This window comes from Nannospalax galili, unplaced genomic scaffold, assembly GCF_000622305.1.
Source record: "Nannospalax galili isolate Female #2095 unplaced genomic scaffold, S.galili_v1.0 scaffold139, whole genome shotgun sequence".
Classification (NCBI taxonomy): domain Eukaryota; kingdom Metazoa; phylum Chordata; class Mammalia; order Rodentia; family Spalacidae; genus Nannospalax; species Nannospalax galili.
Window position 1 is genome coordinate 6,394,233 of NW_008345884.1, and position 17,717 is coordinate 6,411,949.

Consider the following 17,717-nt stretch of genomic DNA (forward strand, 5'->3'; position numbering starts at 1 on the left):
TTGATAAGAAAAAAGAATGTGTCATTTAGAAAATACTCGAGAAGTATTAGGTTCCATTATAACTATGGATTACTATTTTCATATTCAACACTGAATACTGAGTTCCTGGCACATGGGTGGTTCACACCAAATACTGCTTAAGTGAATGAAAGAATGAGTAAGAATTGTCCAGTGGATGAACTCACACCAAAGGACATCTGGATACACAAACTTGACTCAGTAGGTGTTAGCATATGTGATAGAACGCATGAAATCCAGTGGGAAGGAAATGAAAGTACAGATAGGGATGGGGGGTCTAATTATGATTAAGACGTAAGTATGAAATGCACAAAAATTCAATAAAAATACATATTGGGGAAAAAAGAAATATATCAAAAGCTTGCAAACACCTATGGCTATGATAAAATTTTATGACTACTCAAAGAAAACATTGGTACCTCCTCCAGGATAGCTTAGACAGGCAACTTGTCCACAGTCCTCCTCCTTTTTGATTTCTCCAATCACAAGTTCCTTCTCTTGTACTACATGCCACAGCGTGAAGCCTTGCAGCTTTGGAAGGCTCTGCTCCTTATGCCCATGCTGTTTCAGACTCTTAGGGTGAGTGCTGGTTCTTCTGATATCCAGCGCTATCACCAACAGGTTTCCCTCTATTCAAGCCTCTGGAGGGCCCTCAATTATAGAGGACATTAATATAAAACATCTTTTCCCCCAATCACTTTCACCCTTATGACAGGTAGCCAAAACTGAGCATCAAATAGCAGCCATTGAAGAAGAAGCAAGGAGGCTCAGAATCCCATTTGGAAAACATGAACAATAAGGGAAAGAAAGAGAGGTGGAAGGGAGAGATGTACATGCCAGGCACTTGGCCTGGGTTCCTGCATTCCTATTTAGGAGTTAGTTTTATAAGATGCTGGTATCTTTTTATGTACATGTCTCCCCGTGGTTTATTCTCAAAAGCCCTTCAGTTGAAGAACACCACAGAGTTTGGGGCATATATGTAACCACAGGAGCAGCTTTTGTTACCAGGGCATAGAATAAAAGGGAGGGAGCAGGTTAGATAAAACTAAACCTGTAACACTAAAACCAACTGTTCTGAAATGAGGCAAATAACACTACATTGAGCTTTTTCTTCAAAGAAGAAAACAAATGAAACATGTAAACAGTCCAGTTATTAAATTCTTAGATTTGAGAGCCAGAAGTCCTCTGAAGTCCAACGATTTAGCTTTGTTCTTGCACGTCCAACACTATTTGTTTCTCTTTTATAAATAATGAAAATCTAAAATAATACACATTGCCCCTAATCATGTTTGTGCTACAGAAAAAAAGTCTCCTTTAAATATAAGCCTTTGATTCTATCACAACCTCACAAAACACCACTTATTGCCAACAGCTGAATTTTGTTTCTTATCAAAGAAGCGTTTGTGGTTTGTGGGAATGTTCCTTTGTTCTCCCTTCCAGTCTTCCTTTCTATTCCTTTATTCTTGGGATTTGAGATGCAGATATGTGAGGAACAGCATATTCCTCTTGCTTTCCAACCTCACAGCAGGCAGAATAATAATGTCTGTCAAGCTAGTGAATACATACAGACTGCTTTCTAAAAACTAGAACATAGGTACCACAATTGAACACAGCACAAGATGATTCTGAACAGCATCATTTTGATGATGCTACATGACATTTTTCATATAAATTTTACATGACCTTCACTAATTCCCAAGCTATTCCCTCTAACATATGTATGTTATGAAGCACTGGGGTTTTTTGCAATAGGTTTGGTTATGTATAATATTAGCCATGGATATAGACAGAAACACATCAAATACATTACATAATATGATCAATACTTTTCCATAGTGTTACACAATCTTTCGTTTAAATGACTGTGTTATGTAACATTCACTAATAAATACATTAATGACTCCCTTATTAGCCTGAATTTCCAAATTTCTTTCCATATACATTATATTGAATGAGCCTTTCCCTGTTTTTCTTAGTAAATTCTCAGAAATCCAGTAGTCTCATTTGTTAGCAGGTGATAAACTTTCCGTTTCTGCCATTTTGCTTCTTCATGTCTCCTCACAGAGTTCTGTGACTACCTTAGATAAAGGACAGGAGAAGCTGGCTTTGGGGAATCTGTGAACTGGAAATGACGGTAGCAATGGGCTACCACTTTCTCTTTAAATGTCCTTGATACGGTTTTGTAGAGGACCCAGCTTCACTTCCTAGCACCCACATGTGGCTAACAATGAGAAAAGACTCTGTTTCTTGTGTTCATCCACCCCCTCCTACAATCTTTCTACTTTCTCCTCCGCAATAATCCCTGAGCTTTGGGAGGCAAAGTTTTGAAATAGGTGTCCTATTCAACAATAAGCATTCTGCAGCCTCTTGTTCACTGCGCATTGGCCAATTGTTGATTCCTTTGTTAATCACCATTTACTGCCCAAGGAAAGTTCTATGGCAAGAGCTGAGAGGTGCATTCATCTTATGTGTAGAGGTTGCATTCAAGATATGTCACTTAGGGTTAAGTGTCTCATAGACACTTATTCTCTATGACCAGTTGTGGAACTCTGTAAGTCTCCATCTGTTGCAAAGAGGAGCTTCTTTGATGAGGGGTGAAAGGTACACTTGTCTGTAAATATGAGGATGCATATTTAGAATAAAGAAATGACATTGCTCTAAGGATGTGGCAAAAGTAGGATTTTCTCTAGATCTATTACTTCTCCAGCCATGTGTAGCTGGCTATGTCTGCAGTACCACATGAGTTCCCTCACATTGAGAGGGTCTTAATTGTATTTTTTTTTGAATGTCACTAACCTGGTGACTGACTATGCCACAAGGCCCACAGCCAGAGAATAAGGTCAGCAGTTATTCTTCAAGGACTCTACCTTAATTGTATTTTTTTAGGCCCAAAGAAGTGAGGCCTTGGATTGAGCACATAGTATTAATGGAATCATAATCCCTGGAGGTGTGGAGGATAGCCTCATGCTATATACTACAGCTCAGTGGCAATAAGCAAAGGTAGTTTTCAGAGCTATTTGTCTACTGGGCCTTAGTTTTTGATTCATGTGAGTGAAGAGAATGACACAAGAGGAAAAGTATCCAATTCAGAAAGGAGGCAGTGGATACAGTACACTGGGAATATTTTATTTCTTCACATGGATGGTGAATATGAGAGCAATTATTACATGAGTCTTACATTATTGTGTGTTTCTAAGTATCTTCATTTCAAAGAAAAACCAAAACTAACTTATAACAATTATTATATAACATAATTATTATAACCAGAAATTATTTTCAGATTAAAAGATATTTAGTATATTGTTAATGAGCAATAGCTAAGACTAAAATGGCAGCCCTTCAATCCCCACTTTTTCTATGCCTTTTCAAAAAGAATGTTTAATTCAAGAGACCCAAGAAGTTTTATATTTCACTGAGAGATGTGCCAAGTCCAGTCCCCAATTGGAGCCATTGCATGTGTGATGAGTCCATGAACAATCATTTCCAGAAGACTTTGTCTAAGGCCAATATTCTGCCAACTCTTTAGAACACCACCACAGGCTATCTGTTTTGGTACAGCTTTGAATATAGCATCCATCCTAGATTCAGGTCAAAAAATTCACAAATGATTCTTTGATGTTGAGGGGAACCTGATAGCTTATCCATGAGTTTCATCTGACCATTTACTTCCTACTGATGTTGCTCATTTGTGAATTCACTGAGCATTTCTTATACTTCTTAATCACTTAGACACTTAGCTCTGTTTTCTAGTTCATAGATATATAAATCCCATATGCAATGAAATCTAAAACTCCCAAAGAAGAAACTCATTTTTAGTCATTGCCAAGCAAATTTAGAACAGGGGTGGCCATTATTATAAGCTTGAAATTTCACTTATTAAATTTCACGTGACTGGTCCTATGAAATGACTAGTCAGAGTATCAGCAGGAAACAGAAAGTCCAGTCTAATTAGGGTAATTCAAGGGGGATACTTATAATAGTACCATGTGGTTAGAGTATAGAGAAAACACAGATTCTAACGGAATGCCTCTAGGTTAGTTGCTAAACACTCCCTGGCTGCAGAGTATAAGGATAATTAAGGATTGTTTCCAGAAATTGGAAGGAACACATTATCGTGAAGGTGCCAAGAGGGCTTTTAGTGAAGAGACTCAGACATTAGAAAGAGGGGTCACAAAGAATAAATACCCAAACCTCACTTCGCTGTTTTCATTTAGGGAGTCTCCATGGGTGAGGAATCTATTGATAGACTTGAGAACAATAAAAGCCCTGAATGAGACTACTGGCAAAGTAAAGGAGGACAGGGAGGAGGGCAGAGGAAAGGAGATCTTTAGGACATAGAGCTTTAGTTGGAATCAAGATTTCCTAAGAACAGAACAGAGTTCTCCTATTGATGAGCTAAGTTTAACCAAATGAAAATCTCCTAATAAGAAGAGAGGTTTGAGCTTCTAATATTGAGTCAGAGCCTAGAGAGGGTAGATCTCAGACTACATCCTTCTTGGAGAATTGGAATCTATTCCAAGAGCTGTACTCAAGAGCAGATGGGAGCCAGTGTAGTGTCCAGGGCCAAGATACTGAAATGTTCCAAACATCCAGACCCACTCAGCATCCTCTTGCTAAACAGTGACACACCCCAGCATATGGCAGGCCGGACACTGTGTCAAGTGTAGGACCATAGCCAGAAACAAATTTGGACCAGTTTGAAAGAGATACATTAGGTTTCAGAATTTATGAGGTAGTTTTGTGAATTATATTTCCATAGACAAAGAGATTCAGCAGGTTAAAAAGTTCAAGAGCCATAATTACCTTTCCCACATGCTTAAGGCACCTGGTCTAGTAAGATGTGCAACAGAGCTCAGGAAGGTAGGAGTAGAGGCACAACTCTTCCTGTACTTGAAGGCAACTCCCCTAAATCTTCACTGCAGTGAGCCCCACGCTGTATAATGTGAGGAGTTCAACTTCTGTGGGGATAAAAATCGCTTGACAACAGAAGAAAACCAGTTAATCCAACACGAACAAAAATACTGACCTGGACCAGTTTGGACCGTGACAAAAACAATGGAGGTAATGTTCCAACCCAACCTAATAGATTCCCTGTTTGTGGCTAACACTAATGGATATATCTCATTGTGCTATGATAATCAAGTGAAAGTGGTGCTTTGAAAATGTAGAGCTCTCTGCATGTGGCAATTACTATATTATCCATTGTGAACTAAGAGTTCCAGGAAGGAATATCTTTCTGGGTTTTACTGATGAACCCTGCCTTACAGTTTCTCCACTGCAGTTCGGTGGACAGGTGAAAACCTGATGCCTTCTGAGGATCCCTGGATCAGCTTTCTCTTTCCTATTCCAGGAAGTAGGAACTGGAAGCAGAAGATACCTAGCCTCTATCAAGAGAGAGGAGCAAGGTTCTTCTTGACCATAGTGCAGAAAAGCACTCCCTTGACTCTTGTTCTACCCAGCAATGCAAAAAGATAGAACCAGTGACTGAAGAGTCAACAGTAACTGGATGATCAGTCCTCTGAGAAGTCTTAAAGAATTCCCAAAGGAGGAAAATAAAATCTTGCAACAGAAGAAAATATTCATATTAACTTCTCTTTGATTAGCAATTAATTGTTGCAAATAACTTTGCTGACCTTTTCCCTAACAATTAGGAAAACATCACCATCACAAAGCTGACAAGCCATGGCACATACCTGTGCTGCACAACTCTGTGAAGATGGGGCTTTACCAAGGAAACATGGGTACGTGGGTAAGGTGACCGTGAACACCTCCACAGGAGAACACAGGAAACTTGCCCACAGTGGGGCCTGATCTCATGTACATTTGGGTCTGACTGAGCACACTAAGTATGCTTTTTGTAATTTATACATATGGGCTAAAGAAATTAAACATCGGGTCTTTTTTTCTCTCTACTTATTAGCAACGTAGAATTATCTATCTATTGGTTCTGGGAATCCAGATGGCATACTAAAACATCTGAAATCAAAACTTATCAATTAATCCAACAAAATGTAACTGTTCATTAGTGTGGAAGAGTTGTCCAGGATGATGGGGTATCTGCGCCTGTCAAAGTGCAATGGAGGAACATGGCAGCATACGGTTCTAGAATCTAGTACAAGACATACGGCATCTTTTCAAGACATCATTTTAATTGGATATTTAAAGGAAGGAAAAATTATTTTCATCTAAAACTCTCTCTTTCATACAGACACAGATATATTACAGAAAATAAGACACATTTTGCTTTGTCCTTTGTTTTTAAGATGAAACGTGAAGCTTCAAAAAGTTTTCTCCCTTGTGACCCACAGACCCACAGTCCCTGGGTCTACTCTACATAGTTTGCCATTAGAATTATGTGAGTAGAAAATTCTAAGGAATTCTGATGAAGTCAGCTCTGTGTGAAAGCAGAAAGAAAGGAAGTATGAATAATATGTAAAGTCTCTGACAAACTTACACAGCAGACACAAAAACAAATGAAAACATGTAAGAATCACAGTCACATGGGGTGGCAAACTTCATGTAATACTGAATGAATTTCTAGTAGTATCGTTGCTAAGATGAACACAAAACTGAATAGTACACAATCTCATTTGCAAGTCATCTCATTTAAAATTAAATGATAGTAAGACTTCCCAAAGTCCGGTTCATATCTGGCTTCTACTTCCCTCTCTTCTTACTGTCACACTGTTTCCCACATTTCTTCATGGCTCCCCGCTGAAAACACATTCGCTCATGAACTACTCCAACAGGGGCACTGAATTCATATTTTGGAAACATAAAACCCCAAAATATTTTGTCATTTCCTTTTTTAAAAAAAGTTTATTATTTTTATTTAATGTGTATGCATGTATTGCCTGCGTGTAGGTAGGTACACCCATGCTGTGCAATGCCACGGAGGTCCAAAGAGGCTGTTTTATTCCCTGGGACTGGATTTACCGACAGTTGTTAGCTGCCATGTGAGTGCTGGGATTAGAACCTGGGTCTTCTGCAAGAACAATCAGTGTTCTTAAGCACTGAGGCATCTCTCCAGCCCAATGTTTTGTCATTTCTTATGATTCACAATCAAATTGTGATCACTATACTCCAAAAGGTGAAGCTATTCAACATTAAAGTCAGTTTGTATGTAGTGAGAAGTAGGAGGCAGACAGAGAGGGCATGATTTTGAAGACTCAGAAAGAATTGAAGAGGTTGATTATACTTTGATGTGGCAGTAATTCAGCTGCTGGATGCCTTTTAAAAGGCTGTGTGAGGGACTGGGAGATGGCTAAGTGGTTAAGAGCACTGGCTGTTCTTGCAGAAGACACAGGATTGAATCTCAGTACCCACATGGCAGCTAATGACCATCCATAACTGCAGTTCCAGGGGATCCAATTGCCCTCTTCTGCCCTCTGTGGGCACTGCACAACATGGTGTACTTACATACATGCAAGCATAACACTCACATAAATAAATAAATAAATAAATAAATAAATAAATAAATAAATAAATACAATTTAAAAATTTTTAAAAAAAAATGGTTTCAATTTTCAACTTGACATACTTGGGGAATTTCCTCTATTGGAGTGGCTGGTGGCCATATCTGTGAGGATTTTCTTGATTTTGGGGTGATGGCAGAAGGGCCCAGCTCACTGTGGATGGTACCACACACTTAGGCAAGTGGTTCTGTGTTTTATAAGAAGGCAGGTTGAATACAGGCCTGGGAAGCAAGCTACTAATCAGCTTTCCTCTATGGCCTCTGCTTCAATTCCTGCTTCTAGGTTTGTGTCTTGAGTTCCTGCCTTACTTCCTTCAAAGATGTACTGTGCCTTGGAATTATAAGATGAAATTAACACTTTCCTCTCCAAGTTGCTTCTGGTCATAACATTTATTACAGGAACAAAAACAAAACTAGGATGCTTATTTACTTATTTACTTATTCATTCATTTATGAGTATGGGTGTGCACCATAGTGTGCTTGTGAGGTCAGAGGACAATTTAAAAGAGTTGGTTTTCTTCTTCTACCATGTGGGTCCCAGGCATTAAACTCACATCGTCAGGTTTGGTGGCAAGCAGTCTCCCATATGACTTTTCAAATAGACTACTTTCTATTCTACAGTAATGAACTTCTGGATGTATGTTGATTAAAAGACCTAACACAAAAAGGACTAGAAGAGAACTAATACCTGTCCCGACATTGAACTTCTATGAGTTTGATCTATTAGGTTTAGTTAACTCTTCCTCCATCAGAAATACACATTTTGGGAGTCACATGGCCATTATAAAATCCTAGACCTAGTTATGCAACACAAATGATCCATTGGTACAGATCTAGTGTTCCTCACCCTTCCAAATTAATCACTCTTAGATACCACATGAAGCAAGAGTATGATAATCACTTTTTTTCCCCAGAAAAGTATAAGATATCAAAAAAGATGCCAAGGTACTAAACTACCTCCAAAACTCTATTCACTGCTAGTAAGCAAACAGGTTACACTTTTCATGCAAAGCTTCTGCCAGACTTGTCCTACTAAGCAGTCCAGTTCCTCTGCTTCCCTGTGACAGTCTATACCTCAGGCACTTATTTATATAAGGGAACAAATCACTGATAAGCAAACAGGCTCACTGAGAAGTCATAATGATGGCACACGTCCTGCTTCTTCCTAGTCTCACAGGAAGACCTTATTTTTTTAACTACCACCCGGGCCTTTCAACTGACTTGTTGAATCACATAGCCCTAGGCAGCTCAGCTTGGAGATGTGACCTATCAGCCTTCTCTTCTTTGTTTAAGTTGGCCAATCCAAAATTGGGTGAGGAAAACCACAAAAAATCTTAAAACTCAGATTCTCCCTGGAGGAAGTTGGATTTTGGGTTCTGGGCCCCTTCTGTACTTATGGAGAGCTTCATCTTTCTCTATGAATATGCATATACTTGTATGTGATTCTTTATGTGTTTGAATGTGATTCTTCATCTTTCTATAAAAGTTTGACTGTTGCTCTCTGCTGGTCTGAGATTTGTCCTGCCTTTTAATTCTTAAATTGGCCGAGAAAACCAACCCAACAATACCCCTAGACTGACAACAATGCCAACCTAAACACTTAGGAAGAGAAATTATCTTTTGGATAGCAAGATAACAGTAGGCAAAAAGTGAGGACATGAAACTAGGTATGAAATGACACGAGTATGCCTTTTCAGTCTTTTCCCACTCCCTAATTTTGTCCAGCACTTCTACATTCTCTTCACTAAGGAACCTCTTTCAGGCAGGTTCTCTCTACAACTGGATACGCCTAGAACACGCCGTGACAAGGAGCGACAGGAAACAAAATCCTAGGCTCCATTATGTTGCCAAGTTGGGATAATTTTTCACTGCGATACCTGTGTTCTTTCTATTGGAGCTAGCCCACGAAGTAGAACTTTGGTTCCCACTCCCCCACTATGAGCAGAACACACTGCCAGAAACAGTGCCTGCTCTCTAAATTCCTATGCTATTTTTTCTGGTAATACACACAAAGAATGGAAAAACATGTTTAATATCAGGTCTTCAAACACTAAGGCAGAATGTAGTAAATCCTTCCCCATGCACATTGCTATTTGTGTTTCTCTTTTATATAATTTATTCTCAGATCCATATTGATCAGTCATTAATTCTTTCTTGATTTTTTTGGACCATATCTCTCTAGTTAAAATATAAGGAATTTCAAGATAGGTAGAGTCCATGAATTACATTTCTTAAAATAGTCTGTAGAACATTACAATGTCTAGATATTTCATAGTCTTAAAATACTAGTTGATGGAAACCAGATGAGTGGAAAGTTTTAAAATATGGGCAAGCTAATTTCAGCTGATTGGAAATAAAATATTCAAGCTGAAATTAACTCGGGTATCCTAAAGAATGTGTTTTAAAGGCAAACTGGTGCCTAAGAGACCACCAGTTTGCCTAGGCACCAGTCGAGGAGTTTCTTTCTCCAAACAGTTAAGATTTATGTAATTTGGGAGTCTTTTAGATAGATCCACTGAAGGGGTACCCTAGTTGCCTCATCGTGCGTCCCTGTTCAGCATGGAAGAAGCCAGAGTGGTCTGTGTCCCAATTCCCTATCAGCAATTTGGGTAACCTCTTCAGAGGATGGTGTGATAAGAATGGGAGGTAGGAATTGGCTAGGCAGTTAGGGTAAAAACACCCCAAAGAAAAGTAGCCAGTTTCTTGGCTAAAAGTCAAAAAGTCCTTGGGCCTCTCAGCAACGTACTCTGTTCCGAAGGCCAAAAATGTCAAAAGTATTTGGGAGCTCTTATCTAATCCCTAAAAGATTTTAGGGTTACCTCTTCAGAGGGGGGACTGTTTGAGTAGCAAAAAAACCCATTTTTTTACAAAAGGAAAGAGTACATGAAGTTGTGAAGAAAAAGTGACGGGGAGATATGGGAGGAGTTGGAGGGGAGGGAGTGGGCATGGATTTGATCAAAACACCTTATATGCATGTATGAAATTCTCAACAAATTTTTTTTAAGTTAAAAAAATATCTACAGTAAACAAACACTTGTAAATAAAGAATGAAGTCAAAGGGGAAAGAAACGGCAAACTGTACTGGATAGCTTCAGTTGTCAACTTGATACACCTGGGTAAAGGGAACTTCTATTGAAGTTTTGTTTCCATTGGACTGGCCTGTGGCCATGTCTATGGGCATTTCTTGATTGCTGAGTGATGTAAGGGGAGGGCCCAGACCGCTGTGTGTGGTATCACCCCTGAGCAGGTCATCCTGTATTGTATAAGAAAGCAGGTTGAGCATGGGTCATTGGGAGCAAGCCAGTAAGCAGCATGCCTCCATCTGTGCTCCACATTCCTGTCCTGAGTTCCTGCCTTGGCTTTGCTTGGTGATGAACTGTGCTGTAAGCCAAATAAACCCTTTCCTCCCCCTTTGGTCGATGTTTGCATCACAGCAGTAGAAAGTAACTAGAACATAAACCATTGAGATCTATGTATCAACTGTTCATTAATTAACACTTTTGATAAAATAATATGCCTTTCATGTATTTACTATCATTTTCAGTATCGGTTGCAAAAGAATAAACAACTTAGATTCTCCCTAGACATTGTTCTAATATACACAAAAGAATAGTTTCAGTCTTGCTTTCAGAGTTACTTGCATTATATGTGTGTCCATTTTAATACACTTATTGCATTTTTTTCTTCCTATCCAATATCTTTACAGCTAACAGAAAAATACACATTTTTGCTCAAAGTCGTTTAGGACTCCATTTCTAAATGACTATCAACAACAATTTCGTCAGCTTTCCTTTTCTATAACAACTTTCTTATCCTCATTCATTACTGCCCTTACACCCTCTTCATTTTCCAATCCTGGAAACACCTTTACAGTAAGATTTAAATCTCTAAGAGGAAATCTCTAGGAGGCTAGACTTGGCAGCAGTGGGACATGGTTTAATCCTTTCTTCACCTTTTGCCAGGCTCTTTGGCTTGGATATTTGCCAGCTAGTGTATTTGCATACCTGGGTAAGACAAATTCCTTTTCCCTTCCTTTCCCCTTACTTTGTTAAAATTCCCATGGTTAACCCTTTTCTATGGCTATATATTGGAATATATTATTCAGATCCACTGAAAGGCTTATTGAAGTTTTCATTGAGATTTTAATTGACAGAATAATTTGGGAGAAAATTCTCACTTTTTTATATTGATGGTTCCTGCCTTTCAATATCATACTTCTCTTCATTTATCTGATCTTTTATGTGCTATGTTCACACTGATGTAACCACAGAAGTCAGAAAAGTGGAAAAGAACTATGGGGCAAAGGGGAAGAAGGAGCTCAAGACAGAGGGATAATAGGAGACAGGCATTATCAAGGGGGAGATGGAGGTTCTTCATATTCATAAAGATATACTTCCATGCATTTTGTTTTGCTATGAAAATGGCAGTTTTATTTCTCTCTCTCCGATATGTCTGCTTTTTTTCCCCGTTAATATGCTATCTGAGCCGCTAATACCTGCTGACAGCACCATCTTTGCTCTTCTTCTAAGCTGAAAGAGAAGGTCTTTTCCATTGTCAAATTCAAGACCGGAACTGGGTATTTTATAAATATATCTTATCTGATCAAGGTGTCTATTTGCTTTTCAAAGTTTGCTTGAAGATGTGGAGATCTTCCTTTTTTAAAGTTATGAATGAAAGTTAAATTTTATTAGATTCCTTTTCTGTATTTGGGAGCAGATCAAATACTCCTTTTGCTGTCTTCTCTCTCAGTGTGGTGAATGATATTATTTTCTAATTTTAAATTATTTGTACATTCTTGTCATAAGCCCTATCGGACTTTGATTTATTATTTTAATTTTTCCTCTTCTCCCAGAACAGTTTATATGAAATATGAGCTATGTGTTTGATGGTTTGGTGGATTATGCTTGAAAAATAGTCTGGTTTAAATGTTGTGTTTTTCAGTTTTGATCTGATTTTTTTTTTTTTTTTTTTTCGGTTTTTTTGAGACAGGGTCTCCCTGTAGCCTTAGCTGGCCTGGATTGCCTTTGGAGACCAGGCTGGCCTTGAACTCACAGAGATCCTCCTGCCTCTGCCTCCCGAGTGCTGAGATTAAAGGCATGCACCACCACGCCCGGCCATGATCAGATTTTAAAGACTAATTTTTTTGTGATTAATCATTAAGGCTTTTGCGTTTTCTAGTTCTATTTTATTTATTTTTCAATAATTTCTGTTTTTCAAATGGTTTTATATAAAGTAGTTCACAGAATTTTCCTAAACATCTACTACATAAATAGTTGAAATGTCTTTATTTCCAGAATTATTTTTATATTTCCTTTTCCTATTCAATTTCTCAATAGATTAGTTTTTTGCTTTTTTTTTAAAGATAAATTTTCAGTCTGGAGAGATGGTTCAGTGGTTAAGAGCACTGGCTGTTCTTTCAGAGGACCCAGATTCAATTCCCAGCACCCACATGGCAGCTAACAACCATCTATAACTCTAGTTTCAGGGGATGTCATCCTCTTCTGAGCTCCATGGGCACTGCATGACATAGATGCACTTACCTGTATGCAGACAAAACATTCATATGCATAAAATAAAAATAATAAAACATTTAAAAAAATAGATTTTCATTTTGGGGCTCTCTATAGTCTGATTATATTTACTCAATTGACTTTGCCCCTCATGTTTGAATTTTACCTTTCCCTGTATTTATTAAGGCACTATTAACAAATAAAGATTGTACATATTTAAAATATACAACCTGATACTTTGATATGTGTACTGTATTATGACATAATTGCATACAATTAAGCTAATTAGCATATCCACTACAGCACAGGGATCACTTGTTCACCCACCTTTCCTCCCTTCCTTTCTTCCTTCCTTCCTTCCCTCCCTCCCTCGTCTTCTTTCCTTTCTTTTTGGTATGTACATGATAATACTTGAGATATACCCTTTCAGCCAGATTCATGCACATACAATACAGCTATCAAACAAACTAACCTTGCTCTACATTTGCCCCTCAAAACTAATCTTGTAAAAAAAATCAAGTGCCCTTTGTACCCACAGATTCCATTTCTCCTCTGCTGCCCTCTAGCAATGATTCATAGTAATCAAGAAATAATTTTAATTTTTTCTAATATTGTAAGTTAGCTGATTTTATGAATTTGTCTTTTTCTTATTTAATATATGCATAAAAGATTTAATTTCACTTGTAAGGACCAGTTTGGCTTAATTCTATGTTTTGATATCAACTTTGATTTACTGTTTTTTGTTTGTTTGTTTTTTTGGCCCAGGAAATATTAGAGATGTTTACTTTGAGATATTGTAAATGTTTAATTCCCTAACTTTCAAATAAAATTTTCCTTCTTTTCATTATTTATCTCCAAGTTTGGCACTGTAAGTAAGGAATTTTTATTCAAAATAGTTATTATGGCTCAGAATATAATGTAAAAGAAATTAAGGATCAAGCACTGTGATCCTCAGAATAAATTTTACAAAAGAGATGCACAAACTATTTGTATATATATGTATATATGTCCATATATAATTAATTTTAAAATATGTTCCAAGTATGCATTGGAAGCATACGTATCCTTCATTGTGGGGAACTAGATACCTATCAATTTTGTCAACTATCTTGTCAAATCTTTATAATTGTCTAAGTGTATAATATAGCAATTATGTTGCAAATATATCATAACTAAAATTATGAATTCTGCTATTGAAGTGCAGTAAGTTTTTTTTCCTAAATTTTGGGGCTATTTTGATAGGTGTATGTAGCTTTGGGGTAATTTGTTTCATGGTGAATTTTTCCTTTGCCCACTGAGTGACATTCATCTTTCTCTGATAATAACATTTTTTACTTTGCAGTCTAATGTGTGTGAGTCTAATGTAACCACAACTTGCTTTGGTTGGTATTTACTTAGTACATGTTTCTATCCTTTTACTTTCAAACTTGCTAGTACTTGCATCTCAAAAGTGTCTCTCATGAAGTTCATAAAAGCAGAATTATTTTCATTGGTTTTCCCCCTAAATGTTTAAAAAATTTTAAGGTCACAGAAAAAGGTTGAACAGAAGTTACAGAAGTTTCCCATATATCCTTGGCCTCAGCATAAACATGGTACACCATTATCAACATCTCCCACTGCAGCAGTATTTGGCTTCAATTAAGAACTTACATTAATACATCATTATTACTCAAAGTTCACAGGTTAAATTAGGGTTCACTCTCAACATTATATACCCTGTGGGTCTGGAAAAAGGTAGAATGCTTCAATAATAGAAAAAGTAATTTCACTGCCCTACAAAACCTCTCTGCTCTGAATAGTCTCCTGTCCTCCTTCCCCAGCCCCTGAAGGCCCCTGATATTTTCCCTGTCTCTTTAGTGTTTCCCTTTTCATAGTGTCATCTGGTTACCACTGTAGCCTTTTCACTTTCACTGTGGCCTCTTTCACTTACTAATGTGCATCCCAGGGTCCTCCATTTCTCTTCACAGTTTAAGAGCGCCTTTATTTTTAGCAGTGAGTAGCATTCCATTGTCTGGGTGTACCATGATTTATTTTCCTAGTAAGGTATCTTCGTTGCTCCAAATTTGGGGAATTATAGATAAAACTGTTATGAACACTCACATGTAAGATTTTTGAACACATGCATTTTCAATTCCTTTGGGTAAAATGGAGTGGTTTGATTGCTATACCACATTAAGAGCTTATTTAGTATTGCTGGAAACTTCCAAAAGCACCTCCACCATTTTGAATGCCTGCAGTAATGCCCAAGTGTTGCTGTTAGTCCACATTTTGGTGCATTTGGTCCTACCAGTGTTCTGAACTGTGGTCATTCAAACATGTGCGCACTGGTATTTTATTGTGGATTTAATTTCAATTTCCCCAAGACAAATGGCATAGAACCCCTTTTCACTTACTTATTTGCTACCTATCTCTTCTGCAGTGAATTATATGTTAAAGTCTTCAGCCTGTTTTTCGTGCTTCTTTGCTTAATTCTATGTTAACTGTTTACATTTTTATCAATAAATTTTGTTTTATTCAGTCTTGTATCTTTCCATCTCCATACCTTTCCATTCTGCCTGAAGCCTTTTCAAAAATCATCTATGACTTATTTCCTTTTTCCTATACTGGTTTCAAAGTTCCATGTTTTATTTCTATTTAGCCTCCAGCAATCAATTGTATCAACATATTTAATTTAGCAGTCTCATATTAATATTTCTATCCTTCACTTGGAGAACATAATGATATTAGCAAACTAATTGTTGGAACCGAAAAGATGGCTCAGTGAGTAACAGCACTTGCATTGAAAACAAGAAGACCAGAGTTCAGATCCCCAGCAGCACTTCTGTAAAAGCCAGGCATGGCCACATGTGCCTGTAACCACAGCTTTTCAGATGAGGGTAGGATGACACAGCTGTATCCTGGCTTAACCTGGGAGTTCACTGGTAGTCAGCCTAACCAAAACAAAAAACTGTGAGCCTGTTTCAAATAAAATGGAGAGGGGTTGAAGAAAGTACCCGATAACCTCTTCAGTGTCTGCACATGCACCAGGCAGACACACACTCAACACAAAATGACTGTCCCCTTTTATCACGTGATCTATTATTACCTAGAAATTTAGCCTTTCCTTTAAACATTCTCTTTCCAAATGAGAATTGCTTTAACTAAGTTGTGTCTTTCGTGTTCATTTAGATGTGCATATATTCTTGTTACCTCTTGTATCCCATTCTTCCTTGAAACTTTCTCCCTTTTTAAAATAGCTTATTTTATTAAGCTATTTTATTAAGCTTATTATTATTATTAATAGCTTATTTGATTAAGGTGATCTGTCTCCCAGTTTTGTCATTTAAAAAATGTCTTTACTTTGTATAATAATTCATCTGTTAAAGAATTTTAGAATGACTGTTATTAGCATCTGATTTTTTTTTCTTTCTTTTTTTTTTTTTTTGAGACAGGGTCTCCCTGTAGCCCCAGCTAGCCTGAAACTCACTACATAGACCAGGCTGACCTTGAACTCACAGAGATTCACCTGCCTCTACCTCCAGAGTGCTAGGATTAAAGGCATGCACTACCACTCCCAGCTCAACATCTGCATTTTGAAGAGCCATTTCATTCATGCCATTAATAATTTTGAGAATTCTTCTAATTAATATTATTCTTTGTAAAATACCAACATTTCCTTTTTATTGTTATTAATATCTTTTTTTCAATTGTCCTATATTTCCAGGGACAATTGGGAGTTTTATTTCCTTCTCAGTACTCATAGGATCTATTCAAATAAAGATTCATCTTCATCAAATCTGTAAATTATTAATAATGATTTCTTTTATATTACTTATTCCCTATCTTATCTAAATTTTCTTCTGGAATTCTTACTAATTTCAACTTGGAGTTTCTCCTTCTCAGTACTCATAGGATCTGTTCAAGTAAAGATTCATCTTCATCAAATCTTTAAGTTATTAGCAATGATTTCTTTTATATTACTTATTCCCTATCTTATCTAAATTTTCTTTGGAATTCTTACTAATTTCAACTTGGAGTTTCTCCATTTATTTTCCATGCTGATTAGCCTCTTCCTATTTCTGTTCCCTTTTCTTGGTGTAACAAGCTGGTTAATTTCCTCAGCTCTGTTTTCTAGTTCATTAAATAATTTAAGCAGTTTTGGTTGCAGTTCTTTGAAGGTCTCATAAAATTCTGCTGTGAATCCATCTGGATCTGGGCTTTTCTTTTTAGTGGGAGGTTTTGTATTTCTGTTTTGGTCTCCTTATTTGTTAAGGAACTGTTTACATTATTGATCTCTTCTTGGTTTAATTTTGGTGTTTCTGTTGAATCTAGATATTCAGGTGTTTCATTAAAATTTTCTAGTTCAATGGAGTATAAATTTTAAAAGTATTCCCTTATAATGGTCTGGATTTCTTTAGTGTCTATTGCAATGTTCCCTTTTAATCTCTGTTTTTGTTTATTTGGATTTTCTTTCTTTTTTTTCTTTCTTTCTTTCTTTCTTTCTTTCTTCTTTCTTTTTTTCTTTTTAGCTGGACTGAAGGTCTGTATATATTGGTTATCATTTTTGAATAAAGCTCTTAGTTTCATTGATTCTTTGTATTTTTTTTTCTATTTCATTGATTACTGCTCTGACTTTTATTATGTTTTTCTCAACTGCTAGGTTTGGGTTTTGTTTGTTCCTGTTTTTCTAGATTCTTGACTTGTGGCATTGTCATTCATTTGGGCTCTTTCTGATT

At 37.1% G+C, this 17,717-nt stretch overlaps 1 protein-coding gene and 1 non-coding gene across 2 annotated transcripts in view; both read right to left on the bottom strand.

Annotated features, from left to right (window-relative positions):
• The window catches only part of Plcxd3 (phosphatidylinositol specific phospholipase C X domain containing 3), a 192,302-nt gene that overhangs the window by 92,989 nt on the left and 81,596 nt on the right, over positions 1 to 17,717 (bottom strand). The window lies entirely within an intron of this gene.
• On the bottom strand, positions 2,802 to 2,927 carry LOC115071889. Its single transcript, XR_003850948.1, has one exon. It is a non-coding gene; the product is annotated as a small nucleolar RNA SNORA3/SNORA45 family (small nucleolar RNA).